General features: G+C 45.6%; 6 non-coding genes across 6 annotated transcripts; all 6 read right to left on the bottom strand.

Moving 5' to 3' along the window:
• LOC147145300 (U2 spliceosomal RNA) lies at nucleotides 1-191 on the bottom strand. The gene has a single exon (XR_015087628.1). It is a non-coding gene; the product is annotated as a U2 spliceosomal RNA (small nuclear RNA).
• A 1,609-nt stretch (nucleotides 192-1,800) lies between these two features.
• LOC147145299 (U1 spliceosomal RNA) lies at nucleotides 1,801-1,964 on the bottom strand. Its single transcript, XR_015087697.1, has one exon. It is a non-coding gene; the product is annotated as a U1 spliceosomal RNA (small nuclear RNA).
• A 4,492-nt stretch (nucleotides 1,965-6,456) lies between these two features.
• On the bottom strand, nucleotides 6,457-6,620 carry LOC147145298 (U1 spliceosomal RNA). Its single transcript, XR_015087677.1, has one exon. It is a non-coding gene; the product is annotated as a U1 spliceosomal RNA (small nuclear RNA).
• Nucleotides 6,621-9,414: 2,794 nt separating this feature from the next.
• LOC147145297 (U2 spliceosomal RNA) lies at nucleotides 9,415-9,599 on the bottom strand. The gene has a single exon (XR_015087645.1). It is a non-coding gene; the product is annotated as a U2 spliceosomal RNA (small nuclear RNA).
• Nucleotides 9,600-16,092: 6,493 nt separating this feature from the next.
• On the bottom strand, nucleotides 16,093-16,289 carry LOC147145296 (U2 spliceosomal RNA). The gene has a single exon (XR_015087657.1). It is a non-coding gene; the product is annotated as a U2 spliceosomal RNA (small nuclear RNA).
• A 1,628-nt stretch (nucleotides 16,290-17,917) lies between these two features.
• On the bottom strand, nucleotides 17,918-18,081 carry LOC147145295 (U1 spliceosomal RNA). The gene has a single exon (XR_015087671.1). It is a non-coding gene; the product is annotated as a U1 spliceosomal RNA (small nuclear RNA).
• Between the last annotated feature and the right edge of the window lie 2,907 nt (nucleotides 18,082-20,988).

Here is a 20,988-nt window from a genome sequence, read left to right as displayed (position 1 = left end):
AGGGGGTGCACCATTCCTGGAGATACTGCAACACCAGGTCGATGCATGGAGTGGACGGAGCAAGCCCCTTTTCCATCTCCCAGTTCCAAAAATCAATTTAATATATAGTCCCCAGATAGGAGACGTATCAGATATTAAACTGATAAGAACAGATACTACACTCGATCTTAGCCAAAAGGCCGAGAAGCGATAACTACATATCGGCACAGGGGTCCACTTCATTCCCGACCGGATGAGCTACAGTGACGGTGACAAACGTCAAATAGCCATAACAAACACATTTACAGCCCAAACAACAACTACGCGCATTTTAGGTAATGACTAGTGCAACTGTGTTGTTTTTGCCCGCCTGCAAATGAAACGAAAGCTGAGCAATTGCTGGGTACTTTGGGTTATGTGGCCCAAAGTGTCCAATAGCAAAGCAGCAATACACGTGTCGTGGACATGTCTGGTGGACACTAATTTTGCTTGCGCTGAACCCAATGATAAGTTTAGGGCTGCACGATAAATCGAAATTTAATCGACGTCGAGGTTTGACCTGGCGCAATAATCCAATCGCAAGAAAGTGTCATTTTATATTCAAAAATGTATTTTTTTCCTCCCCTTTGGTGTTTGAGTGATAGACGTATTAGCCAACCAGAATTGTCGATGCTCGGGTTTGAATGGTACTGGCCAATCTATGGGGTCATTATTGAAGCAAAACCATTTACAAATGCGCATTTCAATCCACAAATGTGTCAAAAAAATCATATCCGTAAACACAGTCACAAATGCCTATTGAGCATCCACAAATGCGTATTGAGAGTTTACCAGAGCTGGGCATTAGACCATTTTTTGTCTGTCCGGCCGCGACCCTCCACCCTTGACTTGGGTACCCTTACGGCCGCGACCCCTCGGCCATATTCATAAACATTGTCGGCCCCGTTCCGCCCTGCGACCAAAAAACAAAGCATCCACAATTGACATCTCCGCGGGAGAAATGCTCTAACGGCAGAGGCTTTTTAAAGATCATTAGCTGACTAATTTACAATTTGAACCCGCTGTGGACACGCTTCAATCTCGCCAGTAGTACTTAGCCAACGTGCGTGTGCTTACTTGCATTGCGAGCCCCGGGCTCGATTTATCGTATAATTATTTGGGTCAAACAGCAGCCAGAAGTCGTAGTCAAGTTACTTATTTATCTTCCACACGTCCCCTCCTTCAAAATAAAAGCATTCCAGCAAACCACTATACACAGCTGCTTGGCTATGGCGTATTTCACAATGCGTTAGTCATGTTAATCAATGTGGCATTTGTTTGTGTAAGAAGAGACGTGCAACAACAACGTGCGTTCAAGCGTGTTTGTGTTTCCTTATTTTCACATCACGTAACCCGCGCCTCCCACCTACAACTGGGGCATACTATTACAAGAGGAGGCGGGGGGTGCTGAGGGGCAATACCACAATCCCTATAACATCAGTTGTCGCTCGCGTCGACGCGGGAGTAGAAAGAAGCCTAAACAGAAGCCTTTCACCGAGTAGGCTGAGATTAAATTCCGCCGCCCCGCGAGCACGTCGCACCCATGAGGGCCGATTAGTGGGCCCGACTAAAAGCCACTTGCTTAGTCCAGCTATTTTTTAAAAATTTGTCAGCCGACACCAACCACCCCCCGGCCCAAAAAATGGGCATCCGGCGGGGCCTGAGGGTCCGTTTGACAAAATGGTTATGCCACAATTACTATCTGACAGATGTATCCTACAATGCGCATCATGAAGAATAAGAAGAAGAAATTGACAGGTGTATTGATTTTGACAAAGTTATCAGGGGATAGCGCGAACGCAGTCCCCCACTACCAGAAATTGTGCAGTCGAGATTCCCACATTTGGGGAATTCGCAGAGGTCAGCGCAGCCAGAGTGCAATGGCTGAGCCTCACCCCGGGTGAACCACCTTCTTGATCATGGTATCTCCCCTGCCAGGTAAGTATGAGTTGTCCTACTCACCAAGGACAACCTCTTTCGCACACACAGCTTCTTCAGTCACGGCTCATCTGCGAGACACGTGTCGACACATACGCACACATTCACACTGGATGATGCCTCACTCTTCCACCGGTTTAACCCTCCTGCGGTATTTGACCATTTCTTGGATATTTCAGATCAAAGAATTTTACATCAAAGCCAAAGCATAAAAAAAATAACACGAGGGAGCTGAACTTTCACCCAGATGGTCAGAACATGCCGAAGTTCAAAATGGCACCATGCTGTCATTTTTAAAATGAGTCCTGCATGAGTTATCTGGTTTCATTGTTTTAACTACGCAGGACGTATTTTGCCATTTTTTGTCCCATTGACTCCCATTATACAGCATGATTTTGGACTTACTGTAAACCTGGTGTGTTTTCGTGCATTTTCAATGAATACCCGATGAGTACATTGTGTGACGGGTCTACTAAACCGTGAAAATCGAAAATTGGAGTTTAGAGTGTTAACAGCCTTAATCCACCATGTGGCGCTAAAGGACAACTAATGATTTTGCTTCGAGATGACGTATGTGCTTGTGGCATGAGTTTGCGTGAGTCGATTTGTTGTGTGTGTGCGTGCGTGCACATACAGGAATATACACTCACGTACACGTGCCTCAGCCGTGCGCGCGTGTGCAAGTGAAAACGCGCGCTCATATTGGAAAATGAAAATGCTGTATGCAAATCTCATTGCTTTCGCTGATGAGGGCCGATTAGTGGGCCGATTAGTGGGCCTGACTAAAAGCCACTTGCTTATGTGTTTTTGTTCTTTAATATTACTCTACCTCATACCTTTTTCGTATAATTGATAGTCGTAACTTGCGTAGCAATGGACACCCAAACTGCGGTATTCTTGCTGCTGCTGATGGCTATTTTTTGCGCGATCGTGTCCGGCGACTTGGCTCGGAGCCGAGCCCCCATTGTTTACAGCCGGAATCAGCTGTTAGCACTCCGTGCTAACCATGCGCCGGCTCCCGGGGCGAGACCCGATATCCCCCGTGAGCTGAGGAGGAAGAGACGGGGATCTCGTGCGGGGGTTAAACGCAGGGAAAGGAGGAGACGATACCATCCCGTCCTCCCGTCTATTATCATGGGGAATGTTAGATCGCTCCCCAACAAGATGGACGAGCTAGCGGCACTTACCCGGCACGAGAGGGACTTCCGGGAGGCTAGCCTGATGCTATTCACGGAGTCGTGGCTAACAACGCTAACACCGAACGCGGTCGTAGAATTGGACGGCTTCCAAACCATACGCGCGGACAGGACGCTGGAGAGTGGAAAGAGGAAAGGAGGAGGGCTGGCTGTGTTTGTGAACGATAGATGGTGTAATCCTGGGCACATCACGATTAAGGAGCAGCTTTGCAGCAGGGATATTGAGCTGCTAGCTGTTGGCATGAGGCCATTCTACATCCCGCGAGAGTTTAGTCACGTGATCGCGGTGACTGTCTACGTCCCACCAGCTGCCAGCAGCGACACAGCCTGTGATGTCTTGACTGCAGCAGTGAGCAGGCTACAAACACAGCACCCAAATGCCCTGGTACTCATCTCTGGTGACTTCAATCATGCCTCCCCTTCCTCCTCTCTGCCTTCATTCACACAGTATGTCACCTGCCACACCAGAGACAATAAAACACTGGACCTTTTCTATGCCAACACCAAGGAGGCATACACATCACTGCCCCTCCCCCCGCTGGGCAAAGCTGATCACAACCTGGTGGCTCTCCAGTCTGTGTACAAACCTCTGGTCCGCAGGCAGCCAGCTGTGACCCGCACGGTTCAGAGATGGTCTGGAGAGGCAGAGGAGGCCTTAAAGGACTGCTTCAGCACAACTGTGTGGGAAGTATTCAGCGATGCTCACGGGGAAGACATTAGTAGTCTAACGGACACTGTTACAGACTATATAAATTTCTGCATGGAGAACACCATACCCACCAGGACAGTAAGGTGTTTCTCCAACAACAAACCCTGGATCACACCAGACATAAAAGCTCTCCTGAAGGAGAAGAGGAGGGCTTTTGCGTCAGGCAACATAGAGGAGCGGAGGACTGTGCAGCGCCAGCTGAGGAGGAGGATCAGAGAGGGGAAAAGGTCCTACAGGAAGAGGATGGAGGAGCAGCTGCTGCAGAATAACGCCAGGGGAGTCTGGAGAGGCCTGAAGACCATCTCAGGCCACGGACAACCCAAGACCCGGACTGGGGGGGACCTGCAGTGGGCAAATGAGCTAAATCTCTTTTTCAATAGGTTCGATCAGATGCCTGTCTCCACTCCGTCTCTCCTGCTGCAGTCTCCACCTACTCCTCCTGCTGGGCGTGTCACCCCCTCCCCTCTTTTCTCCACAGTCTCCAGCTCCCAGCTACACCAGATAGCCACCACTCCTTCCTGTCCAGCCTTGGCCTTCACAACATCTCAGGTGAGGAACCAGCTGAAGAAGAGGAAGGCGAGGAAGGCAGCGGGTCCAGATGGCATCAGCCCCCAGCTCCTCAAATCCTGCGCAGACCAGCTGTGTGGAATTGTCCAGCACATGTTCAACCTGAGCCTGAAGCTGGGCAGGGTCCCCCAGCTATGGAAAACATCCTGCCTGGTCCCGGTGCCAAAGACCCCCCACCCGAAGGAGCTCAACAGCTTCAGACCGGTGGCGCTGACGTCTCACCTGATGAAGACCCTGGAGAGACTGGTCCTTGTCCACCTGCGCCCCCTGGTGAGCTCCTCAATGGACCCACTCCAGTTCGCATACCAGCCTGGCATCAGTGTGGATGATGCCATCATCTACCTCCTCCACACTTCACTCTCCCACCTGGAGAAGGCGGGGAGCACTGTGAGGATCATGTTCTTTGATTTCTCCAGTGCTTTCAACACCATCCAGCCCACCCTACTGGGAGACAAGCTGGAGCGGGCGGGGGTGGCACACCACCTCACCACATGGATCCAGGACTACCTCACAAACCGGCCACAGTATGTGAGGACACAGGACTGTGTGTCTGACGTGCTCCTCTGCAGCACGGGGGCCCCACAGGGAACTGTCTTGGCTCCCTTCCTGTTCACCCTCTACACCTCGGACTTCAACTACAACACCCCTACCTGTCACCTGCAGAAGTTCTCTGACGACTCTGCGATTGTCGGCCTCATCACAGGCGGAGATGATCGGGAGTACAGAGAACTTACTCAGGGTTTTGTGGACTGGTGCCAGCAGAACCGCCTCCTGATCAATGCGGGGAAATCCAAAGAAATGGTGGTGGATTTCGGTAGGCGCCAGCACTCTTCACCTGCACCAGTGAACATCCGGGGAACAGATGTTGAGAGAGTCTCAACTTACAAGTACCTGGGTGTTCATCTGAACAATAAACTGGACTGGTGCGACAACACAGACGCCCTCTATAGGAAGAGTCAGAGCAGACTCTTCCTACTCAGGAGACTGAGGTCTTTTGGGGTTCAGGGGACACTCCTCAGGAACTTTTAAGACTCGGTGGTTGCATCGGTCATCTTCCAGGGAGTGGTCACCTGGGCAGGCGGCGTCTCGGCCCGGGACAAGAAGCGGCTGGACAAACTGGTCAAGAGGGCCGGCTCTGTCCTGGGCTGCTCCCTGGACTCTGTGGACTCGGTGGGGGACAGGAGGATGTTGGCCAAGCTGTCATCAATGCTGGGCAACCCGGACCACCCCCTCCAGGGCACCCTAACAGCACTCCACAGCACCTTCAGTGACAGACTGTTACACCCTCGCTGTGCAAAGGAGAGATTCCGCCGTTCCTTCTTGCCTGCTGCTGTCAGACTCTTTAACAAGAACATTGTGTAGTCTCTACAAACTGGCGGTCATTAGTGCAATTGTGCAGTCCTGCACCTGAGCTCGTATCGTGCAATACCCAATATTCCCCACTACTGTAATACCGTGCAATACTCAACATTCCCCACTACTGTTAGTCTAGTTTTATTTTTATCCAATGCTGTTCCTTACATTTCACTACAGCACTGCAGCACTGTCACTTAGAGTATTTTTTTCCTCTGTACTATGTACAGGCCGAAATGAGTGTTCCTCATATTTTTTATGTAGATGTAGGTTGGTGTGTATACACATGTGTATATACACATGTTACTGCGTATATCTACATAGGTTTGATTCTAAATGTTTGCCGTCAATGTTATACATTAATGGCCACATTATGCCGCCGCCCCTGTGTGACCTATATCTTTGCTACTGTAACAATGAAAATTTCCCCACTGTGGGATCAATAAAGGCATTCTTATTCTTATTCTTATTCTTAGTCCAGCTATTTTTTAAAAATTTGTCAGCCGACACCAACCACCCCCCGGCCCAAAAAATGGGCATCCGGCGGGGCCTGAGGGTCCGTTTGACAAAATGGTTATGCCACAATTACTATGTGACAGATGTATCCTACGATGCGCATCATGAAGAAGAAGAAGAAGAAGAAATTGACAGGTGTGTTGATTTTGACAAAGTTATCAGGGGACAGCGCGAACGCAGTCCCCCACTACCAGAAATTGTGCAGTCGAGATTCCCACATTTGGGGAATTCGCAGAGATCAGCACAGCCAGAGTGCAATGGCTGAGCCTCACCCTGGGTGAACCACCTTCTTGATCATGGTATCTCCCCTGCCAGGTAAGTATGAGTTGTCCTACTCACCAAGGACAACCTCTTTCGCACACACAGCTTCTTCAGTCACGGCTCATATGCGAGACACGTGTCGACACATACGCACACATTCACACTGGATGATGCCTCACTCTTCCACCGGTTTAACCCTCCTGCGGTATTTGACCATTTCTTGGATATTTCAGATCAAAGAATTTTACATCAAAGCCAAAGCATAAAAAAAATAACACGAGGAAGCTGAACTTTCACCCGGATGGTCAGAACATGCCGAAGTTCAAAATGGCACCATGCTGTCATTTTTAAAATGAGTCCTGCATGAGTTAGCTGGTTTCATTGTTTTAACTACGCAGGACGTATTTTGCCATTTTTTGTCCCATTGACTCCCATTATACAGCATGGTTTTGGACTTACTGTAAACTGGTGTGTTTTCGTGCATTTTCAATGAATACCCGATGAGTACATTGTGTGACGGGTCTACTAAACCGTGAAAATCGAAAATTGGAGTTTAGAGTGTTAACAGCCCTAATCCACCATGTGGCGCTAAAGGACAACTAATGATTTTGCTTCGAGATGACGTATGTGCTTGTGGCATGAGTTTGCGTGAGTCGATTTGTTGTGTGTGTGCGTGCGTGCACATACAGGAATATACACTCACGTACACGTGCCTCAGCCGTGCGCGCGTGTGCAAGTGAAAACGCGCGCTCATATTGGAAAATGAAAATGCTGTATGCAAATCTCATTGCTTTCGCTGATGTATGCGCTGTGGGAGTGGCGCTCCATGCATAAAAAGCTGTATTGTGATTGACAAGAAACGTATGTGCATGCGTGCGTGCGTGCGCGTGAGCGTGTGTGTGCGTGTGTGCGTGCGTGCGTGTGTGTTTGTGAGATGAATGGTACAGTTATGACAAAGAGTATTTTAGTGAAGTAAGAGTACTTACCAAATGTTCATGTGTGGATATGAATGTGTGCGCGTGCATGTGCGTGCGTGCATGTGCACATGCACGGACGTTCACTCGCACTCAAGACTTTCAGGCTGTGTACGTGTGTCTGCTTACATCAGCCCACAGACTTATACTGTGCAGTGAGAGTTTATGAGTCCCATTCTAAATCATGATTTTTGATGCATTGTAAACCTGATGTGTTTTCGTGCATTTTTCAATGATTACCGAATGAAACTATTGTGTGACGAGTGCACTACGCAGCCAAAGTATAAAATTAGTGTTGAGAGTGTGAACAGCCCTAATCCTCCAGGTGGCGCCAAGATAAGAACCTTCTGATTATGCTGGGGTCATCCCAGTAGCGTTTCTGCTTCCGGGGTGACATTGGCTGCCATTTGCCAAATTTTGCTTTGCCTTTTGCTGTGCCTTTTCAGACGTGTGTAAGTACACGCACATACGTTCACACGCGCCAGCCGTGCACGTGTGCAAAGGAATACGTGCGGTTGTGCTGGAGCTTAGAGGAATTTCACTTTCGGGGTTTGGCGGATGTCTTAACTACTTCATTATTTGTACCAAATTCAAATGATGTGTAGAGAGAGCGAGAGGGAACCAAATGAACATTAGAATTTATTAACAATTGACTATTAATGACAAACAATTGGTTATTAATGAGTTGAGCCCCCGAATTAGTTAAATAATAAAATGTTCTGGCCAACGTTGCCGCGGTTACTGGAGGTTCTCCGCCGGCGAGTGAGCGAGTGCAACTGTTGCCGAACGTCGGGGAGGAGCTCCGCTGTCGGGGGCGGCCGACCGTTGTGACGACGGTGGACTCCGAAGACGCTGCCCAATCCAGCCGAGGCTCACAGCCTGCGCCTGCAGACGTGAAGACGTGCAGTGAGAACGTAAACAAAACGCACTTGTTGGCTGAATGGTTCAGGGAATTTTGAAGAAAAAGAAAGCCAAAAATATTTTTTTAATTATATCAACTACAACCACGGCAAAGAGACTGTTGACCACCTGGATTAGTTGTCAGAGTTTGTTGTGATTAGATAGGATGGATAGATAGATAGATAGATAGATAGATAGATAGATAGATAGATAAAGAGATAGATAGATAGATGGATAGAAACTTTATATGTATGGAAGATAGAGAGAGAGAGATAGATAAAGAGAGAGATAGATAGATAGATGGATAGAAACTATATATGTATGGATTTGTCTGGTGCCACTGAACATTTTGAAAGTGAGAAAATATTCAGAAATGATTGTGTCCATTTTTTGGTCAAAATACCGCAAGAGGCAGAAGGGTTGAATAGTATCGTTCAGTCAGTACATTACCTAAACCATTAGGAATGAGGTAAAATGAATCTGCAAAAACATTCCCATCATGCCTTGCTTCACTTCTACCAAGAATTCAAAGCGGGAATTGTCCCAGCCCCCATGCTTCACTTCCTGTTTCTTTGTGTGGTCAGGAACATAATTTTGCGCTGCTGACATCGAGTGGTGTAACAGCATTTTAATAAAATTTGAAGTATGACAAATATCCTTGTTTACTTTAGCTCTTTTTGGAGTAGCGTGGGCAGAGCAAGACAATGTTTTCTTATGGTGGGAAACAAAGGTCTTTCTTGATAAAACTATGACTTTGTATTCTTTTAATTGTTTTTCTATCTTGAAAGGGAAAAAGATTAAAATAAAATACTAAACTATATCCTTCTGAAATGATATTGCAAACTTTCAACATCAGAAGTCTTGCCTTCACTTCTTAGGATACTGCGACATGGGGCATTCGTAATCATGAGTATTGGCTGCAATGACCGAAACACCACCGTGAAACGTCAGACCAAGTTTAATGCTTGTTGTTAACCAGCAGAGGGGGTGCACCATTCCTGGAGATACTGCAATACCAGGTCAATGCATGGAGTGGACGGAGCAAGCCCTTTCTCCATCTCCCAGTTCCAAAAATCAATTTAATATATAGTCCCCAGATAGGAGACGTATCAGATATTAAACTGATAAGGACAGATTTTTCTTTTGAACAAGTTTTATTGTTACAATGGACAAATGTTAGTCACATCTCTCCAATATGGAGCACAGCTCTATTCACAAAACAACATGTTCAAACAATATCCTTGTTAGCTTAAAAGTCATCATGTTAACCTTAATAATACCAGGTAAACTATGCATAATATACTGAAATTTAAAAGACAGATTAGATAGAACATATCAAGCCTATTGTACAGAAGCGTAGTGTCCTTAGTAATTGGGACCTCATCCTACCCTTTCAAACAGCATTCCTCCGGTCCTCTCAGGGCGCCCATAGGAGTTCCTCACCCCTCTTGTTCCTTTTCAGCAGTCTCTCCCGGTGAACCAGACCGTCGCTGCCAAGACCTTTTATGTGTAGCTTCGGTTCCCTCCTCCGGGTGGGCACAGACGACTCTTCTTGGTGGCTGCGTCCTTGGCCTGCCGCCAGCAGCTGTCAGGGTAGCTGCGGCCATTCGGAGCACAGCCACAGGGGGGGTCTGTCTGTGTCTCCTTACCAGCAAGTTTCTGGAGGTCCAGATGGCGTCTTTGATGGCGGCGAGGGTGAGCCACTGCTTTTCAAAGTGTTCTTTAGGGTTTTCCAACTGGCTCACCCCATAGAGCACAAGCTGTGCGTTTAATGCCTCCCTTGCTGGCAAGTCCGGGAATTGTAGGTGGCCGGCTGTCGCCCACAGGTCTACAGCAGCACTGCACTCCCAGAGGAGGTGCCTCACCGACTCGTGGGCGCCACAACCAGGTCGGGGGCAATTTGAAGACGCTGACATTCCTCGGGAGTGCATAACGGACCTCACCGGGAGAATTTCATGGGCCACCATCCATGACAGGTCCCGAAGTCTGTTTGAGAGGGCAGGATGGTTGACATTGCGCCAAACCGTTGTGGGCTCACCAAATGCGAGGCCGGGAACTGGACTCACTGCTTCCCGCTTCTGCACAACAGAGATAAGAGATCTGTGATTTTTTAAAACATGACACTCTTCTTTTTCCAACTCAAACTTTCTTAAAAAATTCCTGATAAAAGAATAAAATGGTGGCAGATTAAAAGACACAGGGATTTTATGATCAGTCGGTATTAATTTTAGTTTCCGGAGGTATGAACCCATCCAGAAACGTGTCATTGCTTGGCTCTTCTGGGCACTTGATGGTTCAAGCGCATTTCTCAGGTGCAGGGCTACATATTGGCTCCCCAAGAAGAGATGGAGGTCCGGCACTCCTTTTCCTCCATTTTCCTTGGTTTTCTTCATGGTGTCTCTTGTCAGTCTCTCCCACTTGGACCCCCAGATAAAATGAAAGAAGGCGCGGTCCAAATCTAAAAGCACATTTCTTGTTGGGGTAAAAACAGAACTGGTCAATAAAAGCAAGGGTAGAATAACAGCTTTTATAATTAAAACTTTCCCCTCTATAGTCAGGTCTCTCAGCCCCCAAAAACCAAGTCTTTTTCTCACTTTCCCTATCACGTCACCCCAGTTTGTTTCCCCGCCCCCATCTTTGCCAAATTTGATCCCAAGTATTCTCTGGTCCGTTTGTATCAGTGTCAGGGGTAGTCCTGTCTTTTTTGTCGCGGTCCACGGTCCATAAAATTGTGCTTGGGTCTTAGCTCTATTGAGTTTTGACCCAGAGGCCCTTCCGTACCAGTCAGTCAAGTCCAAGGCCCTTGTCACAGATAAAAGATCTGAACACAGGATGTTAAAATCGTCCATGTACAAGATGCACTTTGTTGTAAGTCCTCCGCCCCCAGGGATACTCACCCCCTTAATCATTTTGTCCCGTCTCAAAATCTGTGCCAGTGGTTCTATGCATAAAACATAGAGGAGAGCAGATAAGGGACAGCCTTGACGCACACCTGAGTTAATCTGGACTGCTTTTGTCAAATTCCCATTAACCATGAATTTGCTGCTAATGTTCTGATACAGCAGTTCCACCCACCCTATAAACCTTTGGGGAAGACCCAATTTTTTCAATAGCCTAAAGAGGTATTGATGTGAAACTCGGTCGAAGGCCTTCTCAAAGTCCAAGTTTAAGATTACTAACCGCATATTTCTGTCTCTTGTGTAGCAAATTGTGTCACGGGTCAGCGTGAGGCTGTCTGTGATCTTCCTACCCGCTATGGCACAGGTTTGATCAGGGTCGATCAATTCGTCCAGTAAGACAGACAAACGCATAGCTAAAAGTTTACAATCAACATTTAAAAGCGTAATGGGTCGCCAGTTACCAAGGTCAGTCTTGTCTCCCTTTTTGTGCAATAGTGCGACTATCCCTACTCTGAAGCTATCTGGTAGTCGTCTTGTTTTGTCCAACTCATTAAAAACAGTGATTAAATCTGGTGCCAACAAGTCCCAAAAGGTCAAATAGAACTCAAGGCAGAGGCCGTCCTCTCCTGGAGACTTTGCTTTTTTGAATTGTCTTACACATTTATTTATTTCCTCTCGGGTAAAATCTTGAGTTAATAACACTTTGTCAGTCACGGTTTTCTCAATGAAATGTAATACTTCTGACATTGTCTCTAATTGAGTATCTTTCTTGTCATACAGTCTCTGGTAGTAAGTTTCGACTTCCTGGTTTATTTCACTGCTAATTTCCGTTATCACTCCATTTCCTTTTTGCAGCTTGAAGATACCCCCACCCTTGCTCATAATTTTTTTGAAGAAATACCTGGTATATTTTTCTCCTTCCTCTATTTCTTTTTCTTTGCTCCTTAATATTACGCCTCTACTTTTGATATTTGCTAGAAGTCTCAGTTCCTTTTTGACCTGTTTAATTTCCTCATTAAAATTAATGCCCTTTTGTGATAAATTAAAATACCTTTGTAGTCTGTTTTGCAGGCCCAGCATGTGTTTCATTTCCTTCCTTCTTTTTTCCTTACCTGCTCTTTTAAAAAAGCTCTGAGTTCTTAGCTTTATCATTTCCCACCACTGTGCCCTCGATTCGTACAAGTCTTGAAGTGTTTGCCAGTCCTTGTACTGCTCCCTGTATTTAGCAACCAAGGCCTCATCCTCCAGCAGGGAGCAGTTCATCTTCCACAGTCCTCCTCCAATGGTGACACCAGAAGGCGGTGAAAGAGTACATGACAGTACTAGGTGGTCTGAGAAGAAAACAGGCGTTAATCTAGCATCCGTCGGTGGCCAATCACGTGTAAATATGTAGTCTCACAGAGAGAAAACTCACAGTCTTGGTGCTACTGGATCTAAGCGCTGCTTTTGATACAGTAGATCACCAAATTTTATTAAATAGACTTAAAAATCTAGTGGGCATCTCTGGTACTGTTTTTGACTGGTTTTATTCCTATCTCACAGACCGATATTTCTTTGTAAGTATGGATACTTGTTCCTCTAAAACTCATGAAATTAAATGTGGGGTTCCTCAAGGTTCGATTTTAGGCCCCTTACTTTTTAATCTTTATATGCTTCCCCTCGGGGATGTCATCAGGGGACACGGCATCAGCTTTCACAGCTATGCTGATGACACGCAGCTGTATATTGCCGTGTCTCCTGATGACACAGGACCCATTGATACCCTTTTAAATTGCATTTTAGATATCAAGTCATGGATGGCAGATAATTTCCTACAGCTCAATGAGGACAAGACCGAGGTTTTAGTTATCGGTCCCGAAGGTCAGAGAGAGAAGCTTTTACCAAAACTACACATTTTTAATCCCTCACACTGTGTGAAGAACCTTGGCGTCATTTTTGACTCTGAGCTCAGTTTTATTCCTCATATTAAAAATGTAACCAAGATTGGTTTTTATCACCTTAAGAATATCGCCAGAGTCCGCCCGTTTCTCTCTCAGGCTAACACGGAAGTGCTGATGCAAGCCTTTATTTCCTGTCGTTTAGATTACTGTAATGCCCTGCTCTCTGGCCTCCCGAAAAAGAGCATTTCACCACTGCAACTACTGCAGAATTCAGCCGCTCGGGTGCTGACGAGAACCAGAGGGCGGGAGCACATTACGCCAGTTTTGAAATTGCTGCATTGGCTCCCTGTGTGTTTCAGGATCGATTTTAAAGTACTTTTATTAGTTTATAAATGTGTTAATGGTCTTGGGCCATCTTATTTATCTGATTTGCTTTTATCATACCAGCCCTCGCGGATCCTGAGGTCCTCTGGCGCCGGCCTTTTATTTATTCCAAGGGTGAGGACCAAAATGCATGGCGAGGCTGCATTCAGCCATTTTGGTCCTCACCTTTGGAATAGCCTGCCAGAGGATGTCAGGTCTGCAGAGACTGTTGATATTTTTAAGAGGAAGCTCAAGACACACCTTTTTAGTTTGGCTTTCAACAACTTTTAAATAATTTATCTTTTCTTTTGATTGAAGATAATTCTATGTTTTGCTTTGAATGTTTTAAAGCACTTTGAGTTGCATTTTTATGTATGAAAAGTGCTATATAAATAAAATGTGATTGATTGATTGATAGTCTATGCGAGAGGCTCTGGTGCTATCACTACTGAACCACGTGAAGCCCTCCTCTCTTGGATGCATGGTTTTAAAACAATCGTCTAATTTAAAAACCCGACACATGTCATTCAGTAAAACAGAGTTTTTGTCCACTTTAAAATCCTCCCCAGCTCCCTTTCTATCCCTTATATTTAAAACACAATTAAAATCCCCTCCTATAATTAATGGTGCGCGACCTAGCATGTGGGGCTGCAGGTTTTCTAAAAGTTCATACCTATCATGTTTATCATTAGACCCATAAATATTTAAAAGGTTAAAATCCTGTCCTATAAATGTTAGGTGTGCGAACAGTGCTCGTCCATTTTCCACCACCGTGCTCCTTTTAACCTCAATTTGGGAATTGTTTATTAAAATGGCCACCCCGTCATTTCGATTTTCATTTGAGCCACTCCATAATGATGGGTGTGGCCACATTTCCTCCCACTGTTTGTAATTTCTTAAAAAAGGTAGACCACATTCTTGGATTAAAAACACATCAGACTTAATAGTTTTTAAAAAGGACAAGACGTTCTGGGCTCTAATCCTTGATTTCACACTTCTAACATTTATAGTTGAGAATGTGAGAGTTGCAGGTATGATTTAAAATTAAAACACAAAAGGGAGTATTAAAACCGTCCATTAAGTTATTTCTCGAGACTGCAGTTCCTCCTTCATATGTACGGCAGGAGAGTTGGGTACATGATCATTTCTCCGAGAAACTTTTGGTGATGGTTTCTCACGCAACCTTAAATTCATGGTATTGTGACTTTTGGGCGTTGATTGCAATTTAATATTTAAAAAGGAGAGCTCATTTGGTGTGCTGCAGGGGAAAACTCTGGGCTCATCCACCTCACTGTCTGAGCTCCAAAGCTTTCCCCTCTTCTCTAAAGTCAAAGGGGACTCAGAAGACCTTTCAGATGCTAGCCTTTTGGATTTTTGTGCACAAGGGATCTGAGTGTCCTCACTGTCAGTCTGCTGTAAGATGGCTTCACTTGATTCGCTTGTGGGCGGGTCTTGCAACATGCCACTTTCTTCTGAGCTCCCTGTTGGTGGAGCCAATACATGCCCCTCCCCCTCCTCACCTGTTTCCTCTACTCCAATGACAGGTTTTGGAGGGAGATTTGAATTTTCCTGATGACTTCCAATTTGTTTGTTGCTTTCATTTCCATTAAGCTGTGGAGCCGATACACACCCCTCCCCCTCCTCACCGGTTTCCTCTACTCCAATGACAGGTTTTGGAGGGAGATTTGAATTTTTCTGATGACTTTCAATTTGTTTGTTGCCTTCATTTCCATTAAGCTGTCCCATTTCTTTTCCGGCCTTCAATTTGTTGGCAAATGATTTTGGACAATTTCTGTAGAGGTGGTTTGATTCCCCACAGAGATTGCACTTTCTGCCATTGGTACATTCTTCAAAAGTATGCCCAATTACTCTACATTTCCCACAAATGATTTGCTCACATGCTTCTGCCAGGTGCCCGTGCTCACCACATTTGTGGCAGAGCTTGGGTTGACCTTGGTAGTGGATGTAGCCTCGGTTTTCGCCCAAGACTATCATGGATGGGAGATGTTTCAGGCCCTGGAAGCCCTGAGGGTCCTGCCATTGCTGGATGGGTACCCGCCAAGCGCAATTCCAAATGCCGTCCGCATCCCTCACCTTCACAGCCTGACCTTTTACCGCGCAATATCTACCCAGCCAAAAACAAATGTCGTCTGCGTTAACTGTCTCATTGAACATTCTGACAATAACTGTTTTGGCAGCATTATCAGTCAGTTTCTCAACGTTAAACACAGAAAACTGGGCTTTTACATTTTCAAACCGGGTCCAAAATTCTCGAAGGTTTGCAGCAGAATTAAAGCTAACATCAAATCCTTTACTAAACGGCAAAGTTATTATACAATTAAGCTCATTAGCTTTAAACTTTAAGGTCTGTTGGACATATTTCCTGGAGAAGTCCAACCTGGACATCCCCGGGGTCCCTCCACCAGTGTCCTTAAAGGTGAAGCGTACACTGTGGTGCCTCCGCATGCCGGCATAAGTGGCCGACATGGTGGGAGGACCACAAAATTAAAGGAAAACAAACAATTTACCGTCAGCACCCGACCTAAGAAAAAAAGTGATTTTCAACACAAACCGTTAGGACAATATATCCCGCTGCGAATTAGCTCTTTGCCACAACAGGCGTAGAACACACAACCAAAGGAGGTGATCGCGGACTTAGCTAAAGATAAGAACAGATACTACACTTGATCTTAGCCAAAAGGCCGAGAAACGATAACTACATATCGGCACAGGGGTCCACTTCATTCCCGACCGGATGAGCTACAGTGACGGTGACAAACGTCAAATAGCCATAACAAACACATTTACAGCCCAAACAACAACTACACGCATTTTAGGTAATGACTAGTGCAACTGTGTTGTTTTTGCCCGCCTGCAAATGAAACGAAAGCTGAGCAATTGCTGGGTACTTTGGGTTATGTGGCCCAAAGTGTCCAATAGCAAAGCAGCAATACACGTGTCGTGGACATGTCTGGTGGACACTAATTTTGCTTGCGCTGAACCCAATGATAAGTTTAGGGCTGCACGATAAATCGAAATTTAATCGACGTCGAGGTTTGACCTGGCGCAATAATCCAATCGCAAGAAAGTGTCATTTTATATTCAAAAATGTATTTTTTTCCTCCCCTTTGGTGTTTGAGTGATAGACGTATTAGCCAACCAGAATTGTCGATGCTCGGGTTTGAATGGTACTGGCCAATCTATGGGGTCATTATTGAAGCAAAACCATTTACAAATGCGCATTTCAATCCACAAATGTGTAAAAAAAATCATATCCGTAAACACAGTCACAAATGCGTAACATGAAGTCACAAATGCCTATTGAGCATCCACAAATGCGTATTGAGAGTTTACCAGAGCTGGGCATTGGACCATTTTTTGTCTGTCCGGCCGCGACCCTCCACCCTTGACTTGGGTACCCTTACGGCCGCGACCCCTCGGCCATATTCATAAACATTGTCGGCCCCGTTCCGCCCTCCGACCAAAAAACAAAGCATCCACAATTGACATCTCCGCGGGAGAAATGCTCTAACGGCAGAGGCTTTTTAAAGATCATTAGCTGACTAATTTACAATTTGAACCCGCTGTGGACACGCTTCAATCTCGCCAGTAGTACTTAGCCAACGTGCGTGTGCTTACTTGCATTGCGAGCCCCGGGCTCGATTTATCGTATAATTATTTGGGTCAAACAGCAGCCAGAAGTCGTAGTCAAGTTACTTATTTATCTTCCACACTTCCCCTCCTTCAAAATAAAAGCATTCCAGCAAACCACTATACACAGCTGCTTGGCTATGGCGTATTTCACAATGCGTTAGTCATGTTAATCAATGTGGCATTTGTTTGTGTAAGAAGAGACGTGCAACAACAACGTGCGTTCAAGCGTGTTTGTGTTTCCTTATTTTCACATCACGTAACCCGCGCCTCCCACCTACAACTGGGGCATACTATTACAAGAGGAGGCGGGCGGTGCTGAGGGGCAATACCACAATCCCTATAACATCAGTTGTCGCTCGCGTCGACGCGGGAGTAGAAAGAAGCCTAAAAAGAAGCCTTTCACCGAGTAGGCTGAGATTAAATTCCACCGCCCCGCGAGCACGTCACACCCATGAGGGCGGAATAGTGGGCCCGACTAAAAGCCACTTGCTTAGTCCTGCTATTTATTAAAAATTTGTCAGCCGACACCAACCACCCCCCTGCCCAAAAAATGGGCATCCGGCGGGGCCTGAGGGTCCGTTTGACAAAACGGTTATGCCACAATTACTATCTGACAGATGTCATCCTACGATGCGCATCATGAAGAAGAAGAAGATATTGACAGGTGTGTTGATTTTGACAAAGTTATCAGGGGATAGCGCGAACGCAGTCCCCCACTACCAGAAATTGTGCAGTCGAGATTCCCACATTTGGGGAATTCGCAGGAGTCAGCACAGCCAGAGTGCAATGGCTGAGCCTCACCCTGGGTGAACCACCTTCTTGATCATGGTATCTCCCCTGCCAGGTAAGTATGAGTTGTCCTCCTCACCAAGGCCAACCTCTTTCGCACACACAGCTTCTTCAGTCACGGCTCATCTGCGAGACACGTGTCGACACATACGCACACATTCACACTGGATGATGCCTCACTCATCCACCGGTTTAACCCTCCTGCGGTATTTGACCATTTCTTGGATATTTCAGATGAAAGAATTTTACATCAAAGCCAAAGCATAAAAAAATAACACGAGGGAGCTGAACTTTCACCCAGATGGCCAGAACATGCCGAAGTTCAAAATGGCACCATGCTGTCATTTTTAAAATGAGTCCTGCATGAGTTAGCTGGTTTCATTGTTTTAACTACGCAGGACGTATTTTGCCATTTTTTGTCCCATTGACTCCCATTATACAGCATGATTTTGGACTTACTGTAAACCTGGTGTGTTTTCGTGCATTTTCAATGAATACCCGATGAGTACATTGTGTGACGGGTCTACTAAACCGTGAAAATCGAAAATTGGAGTTTAGAGTGTTAACAGCCCTAATCCACCATGTGGCGCTAAAGAACAACTAATGATTTTGCTTCGAGATGACGTATGTGCTTGTGGCATGAGTTCGCGTGAGTCGATTTGTTGTGTATGTGCGTGCGTGCACATACAGGAATATACACTCACGTACACGTGCCTCAGCCGTGCGCGCGTGTGCAAGTGAAAACGCGCGCTCATATTGGAAAATGAAAATGCTGTATGCAAATCTCATTGCTTTCGCTGATGTATGCGCTGTGGGAGTGGCGCTCCATGCATAAAAAGCTGTATTGTGATTGACAAGAAACGTATGTGCATGCGTGCGAGCGCGTGAGCGTGTGTGTGCGTGTGTGCGTGTGTGTTTGTGAGTGTTTGTGAGATGAATGGGACAGTTATGACAAAGAGTATTTTAGTGAAGTAAGAGTACTTACCAAATGTTCATGTGTGGATATGAATGTATGCGCGTGCATGTGCGTGCGTGCACATGCACGGACGTTCACGCGCACTCAAGACTTTCAGGCTGTGTACGTGTGTCTGCTTACATCAGCCCACAGACTTATACTGTGCAGTGAGAGTTTATGAGTCCCATTCTAAATCATGATTTTTGATGCATTGTAAACCTGATGTGTTTTCGTGCATTTTTCAATGATTACCGAATGAAACTATTGTGTGACGAGTGCACTACGCAGCCAAAGTATAAAATTAGTGTTGAGAGTGTGAACAGCCCTAATCCTCCAGGTGGCGCCAAGATAAGAACCTTCTGATTATGCTGGGGTCATCCCAGTAGCGTTTCTGCTTCCGGGGTGACATTGGCTGCCATTTGCCAAATTTTGCTTTACCTTTTGCTGTGCCTTTTCAGACGTGTGTAAGTACACGCACATACGTTCACACGCGCCAGCCGTGCACGTGTGCAAAGGAATACGTGCGGTTGTGCTGGAGCTTAGAGGAATTTCACTTTAGGGGTTTGGCGGATGTCTTAATTACTTCATTATTTGTACCAAATTCAAATTATGTGTAGAGAGAGCGAGAGGGAACCAAATGAACATTAGAATTTATTAACAATTGAATATTAATGACAAACAATTGGTTATTAATGAGTTGAGCCCCCGACTTAGTTAAATAATAAAATGTTCTGGCCAACGTTGCCGCGGTTACTGGAGGTTCTCCGCCGGCGAGTGAGCGAGTGCAACTGCTGCCGAACGTCGGGGAGGAGCTCTGCTGTCGGGGGCGGCCGACCGTTGTGACGACGGTGGACTCCGAAGACGTTGCCCAATCCAGCCGAGGCGCACAGCCTGCGCCTGCAGACGTGAAGACGTGCAGTGAGAACTTTAACAAAACGCACTTGTTGGCTGAATGGTTCAGGGAATTTTGAAGGTAAAGAAAGCCAAAAATATTTTTTTAATTATATCAACTACAACCACGGCAAAGAGACTGTTGACCACCTGGACTAGTTGTCAGATTTTGTTGTGATTAGATAGGATGGATAGATAGATAGGATGGATAGATAGATAGATAGATAGATAGATAGATAGATAGATAGATAGATAGATAGATAGATAGATAGATAGATAGATAGATAGATAGATAGATAGATAGATAGATAGATAGATAGAGAGAGAGAGAGAGAGAGAGAGAGAGAGATAGATAAAGAGATAGATAGATAGATGGATAGAAACTATATATGTATGGAAGATAGAGAGAGAGAGATAGATAAAGAGAGAGATAGATAGATAGATGGATAGAAACTATATATGTATGGATTTGTCTGGTGCCACTGAGCATTTTGAAAGTGAGAAAATATTCAGAAAAGATTGTGTCCATTTTTTGGTCAAAATACCGCAAGAGGCAGAAGGGTTGAATAGTATCGTTCAGTCAGTACATTACCTAAACCATTAGGAATGAGGTAACATGAATCTGCAAAAACATTCCCATCATGCCTTGCTTCACTTCTACCAAGAATTCAAAGCGGGAATTGTCCCAGCCCCCATGCTTCACTTCCTGTTTCTTTGTGTGGTCAGGAACATAATTTTACGCTGCTGACATCGAGTGGTGTAACAGCATTTTAATAAAATTTGAAGTATGACAAATATCCTTGTTTACTTTAGCTCTTTTTGGAGTAGCGTGGGCAGAGCAAGACAATGTTTTCTTATGGTGGGAAACAAAGGTCTTTCTTGATAAAACTATGACTTTGTATTCTTTTAATTGTTTTTCTATCTTGAAAGGGAAAAAGATTAAAATAAAATACTAAACTATATCCTTCTGAAATGATATTGCAAACTTTCAACATCAGAAGTCTTGCCTTCACTTCTTAGGATACTGCGACATGGGGCATTCGTAATCATGAGTATTGGCTGCAATGACCGAAACACCACCGTGAAACGTCAGACCAAGTTTAATGCTTGTTGTTAACCAGCAG

Source organism: Filicampus tigris, chromosome 7 (assembly GCF_054856515.1).
Source record: "Filicampus tigris isolate MCC_2025a chromosome 7, RoL_Ftig_1.0, whole genome shotgun sequence".
NCBI classification, from domain to species: domain Eukaryota; kingdom Metazoa; phylum Chordata; class Actinopteri; order Syngnathiformes; family Syngnathidae; genus Filicampus; species Filicampus tigris.
Note: the sequence above shows the minus strand (reverse complement) of the source record. Positions and strands in the feature narration are given on the sequence as shown.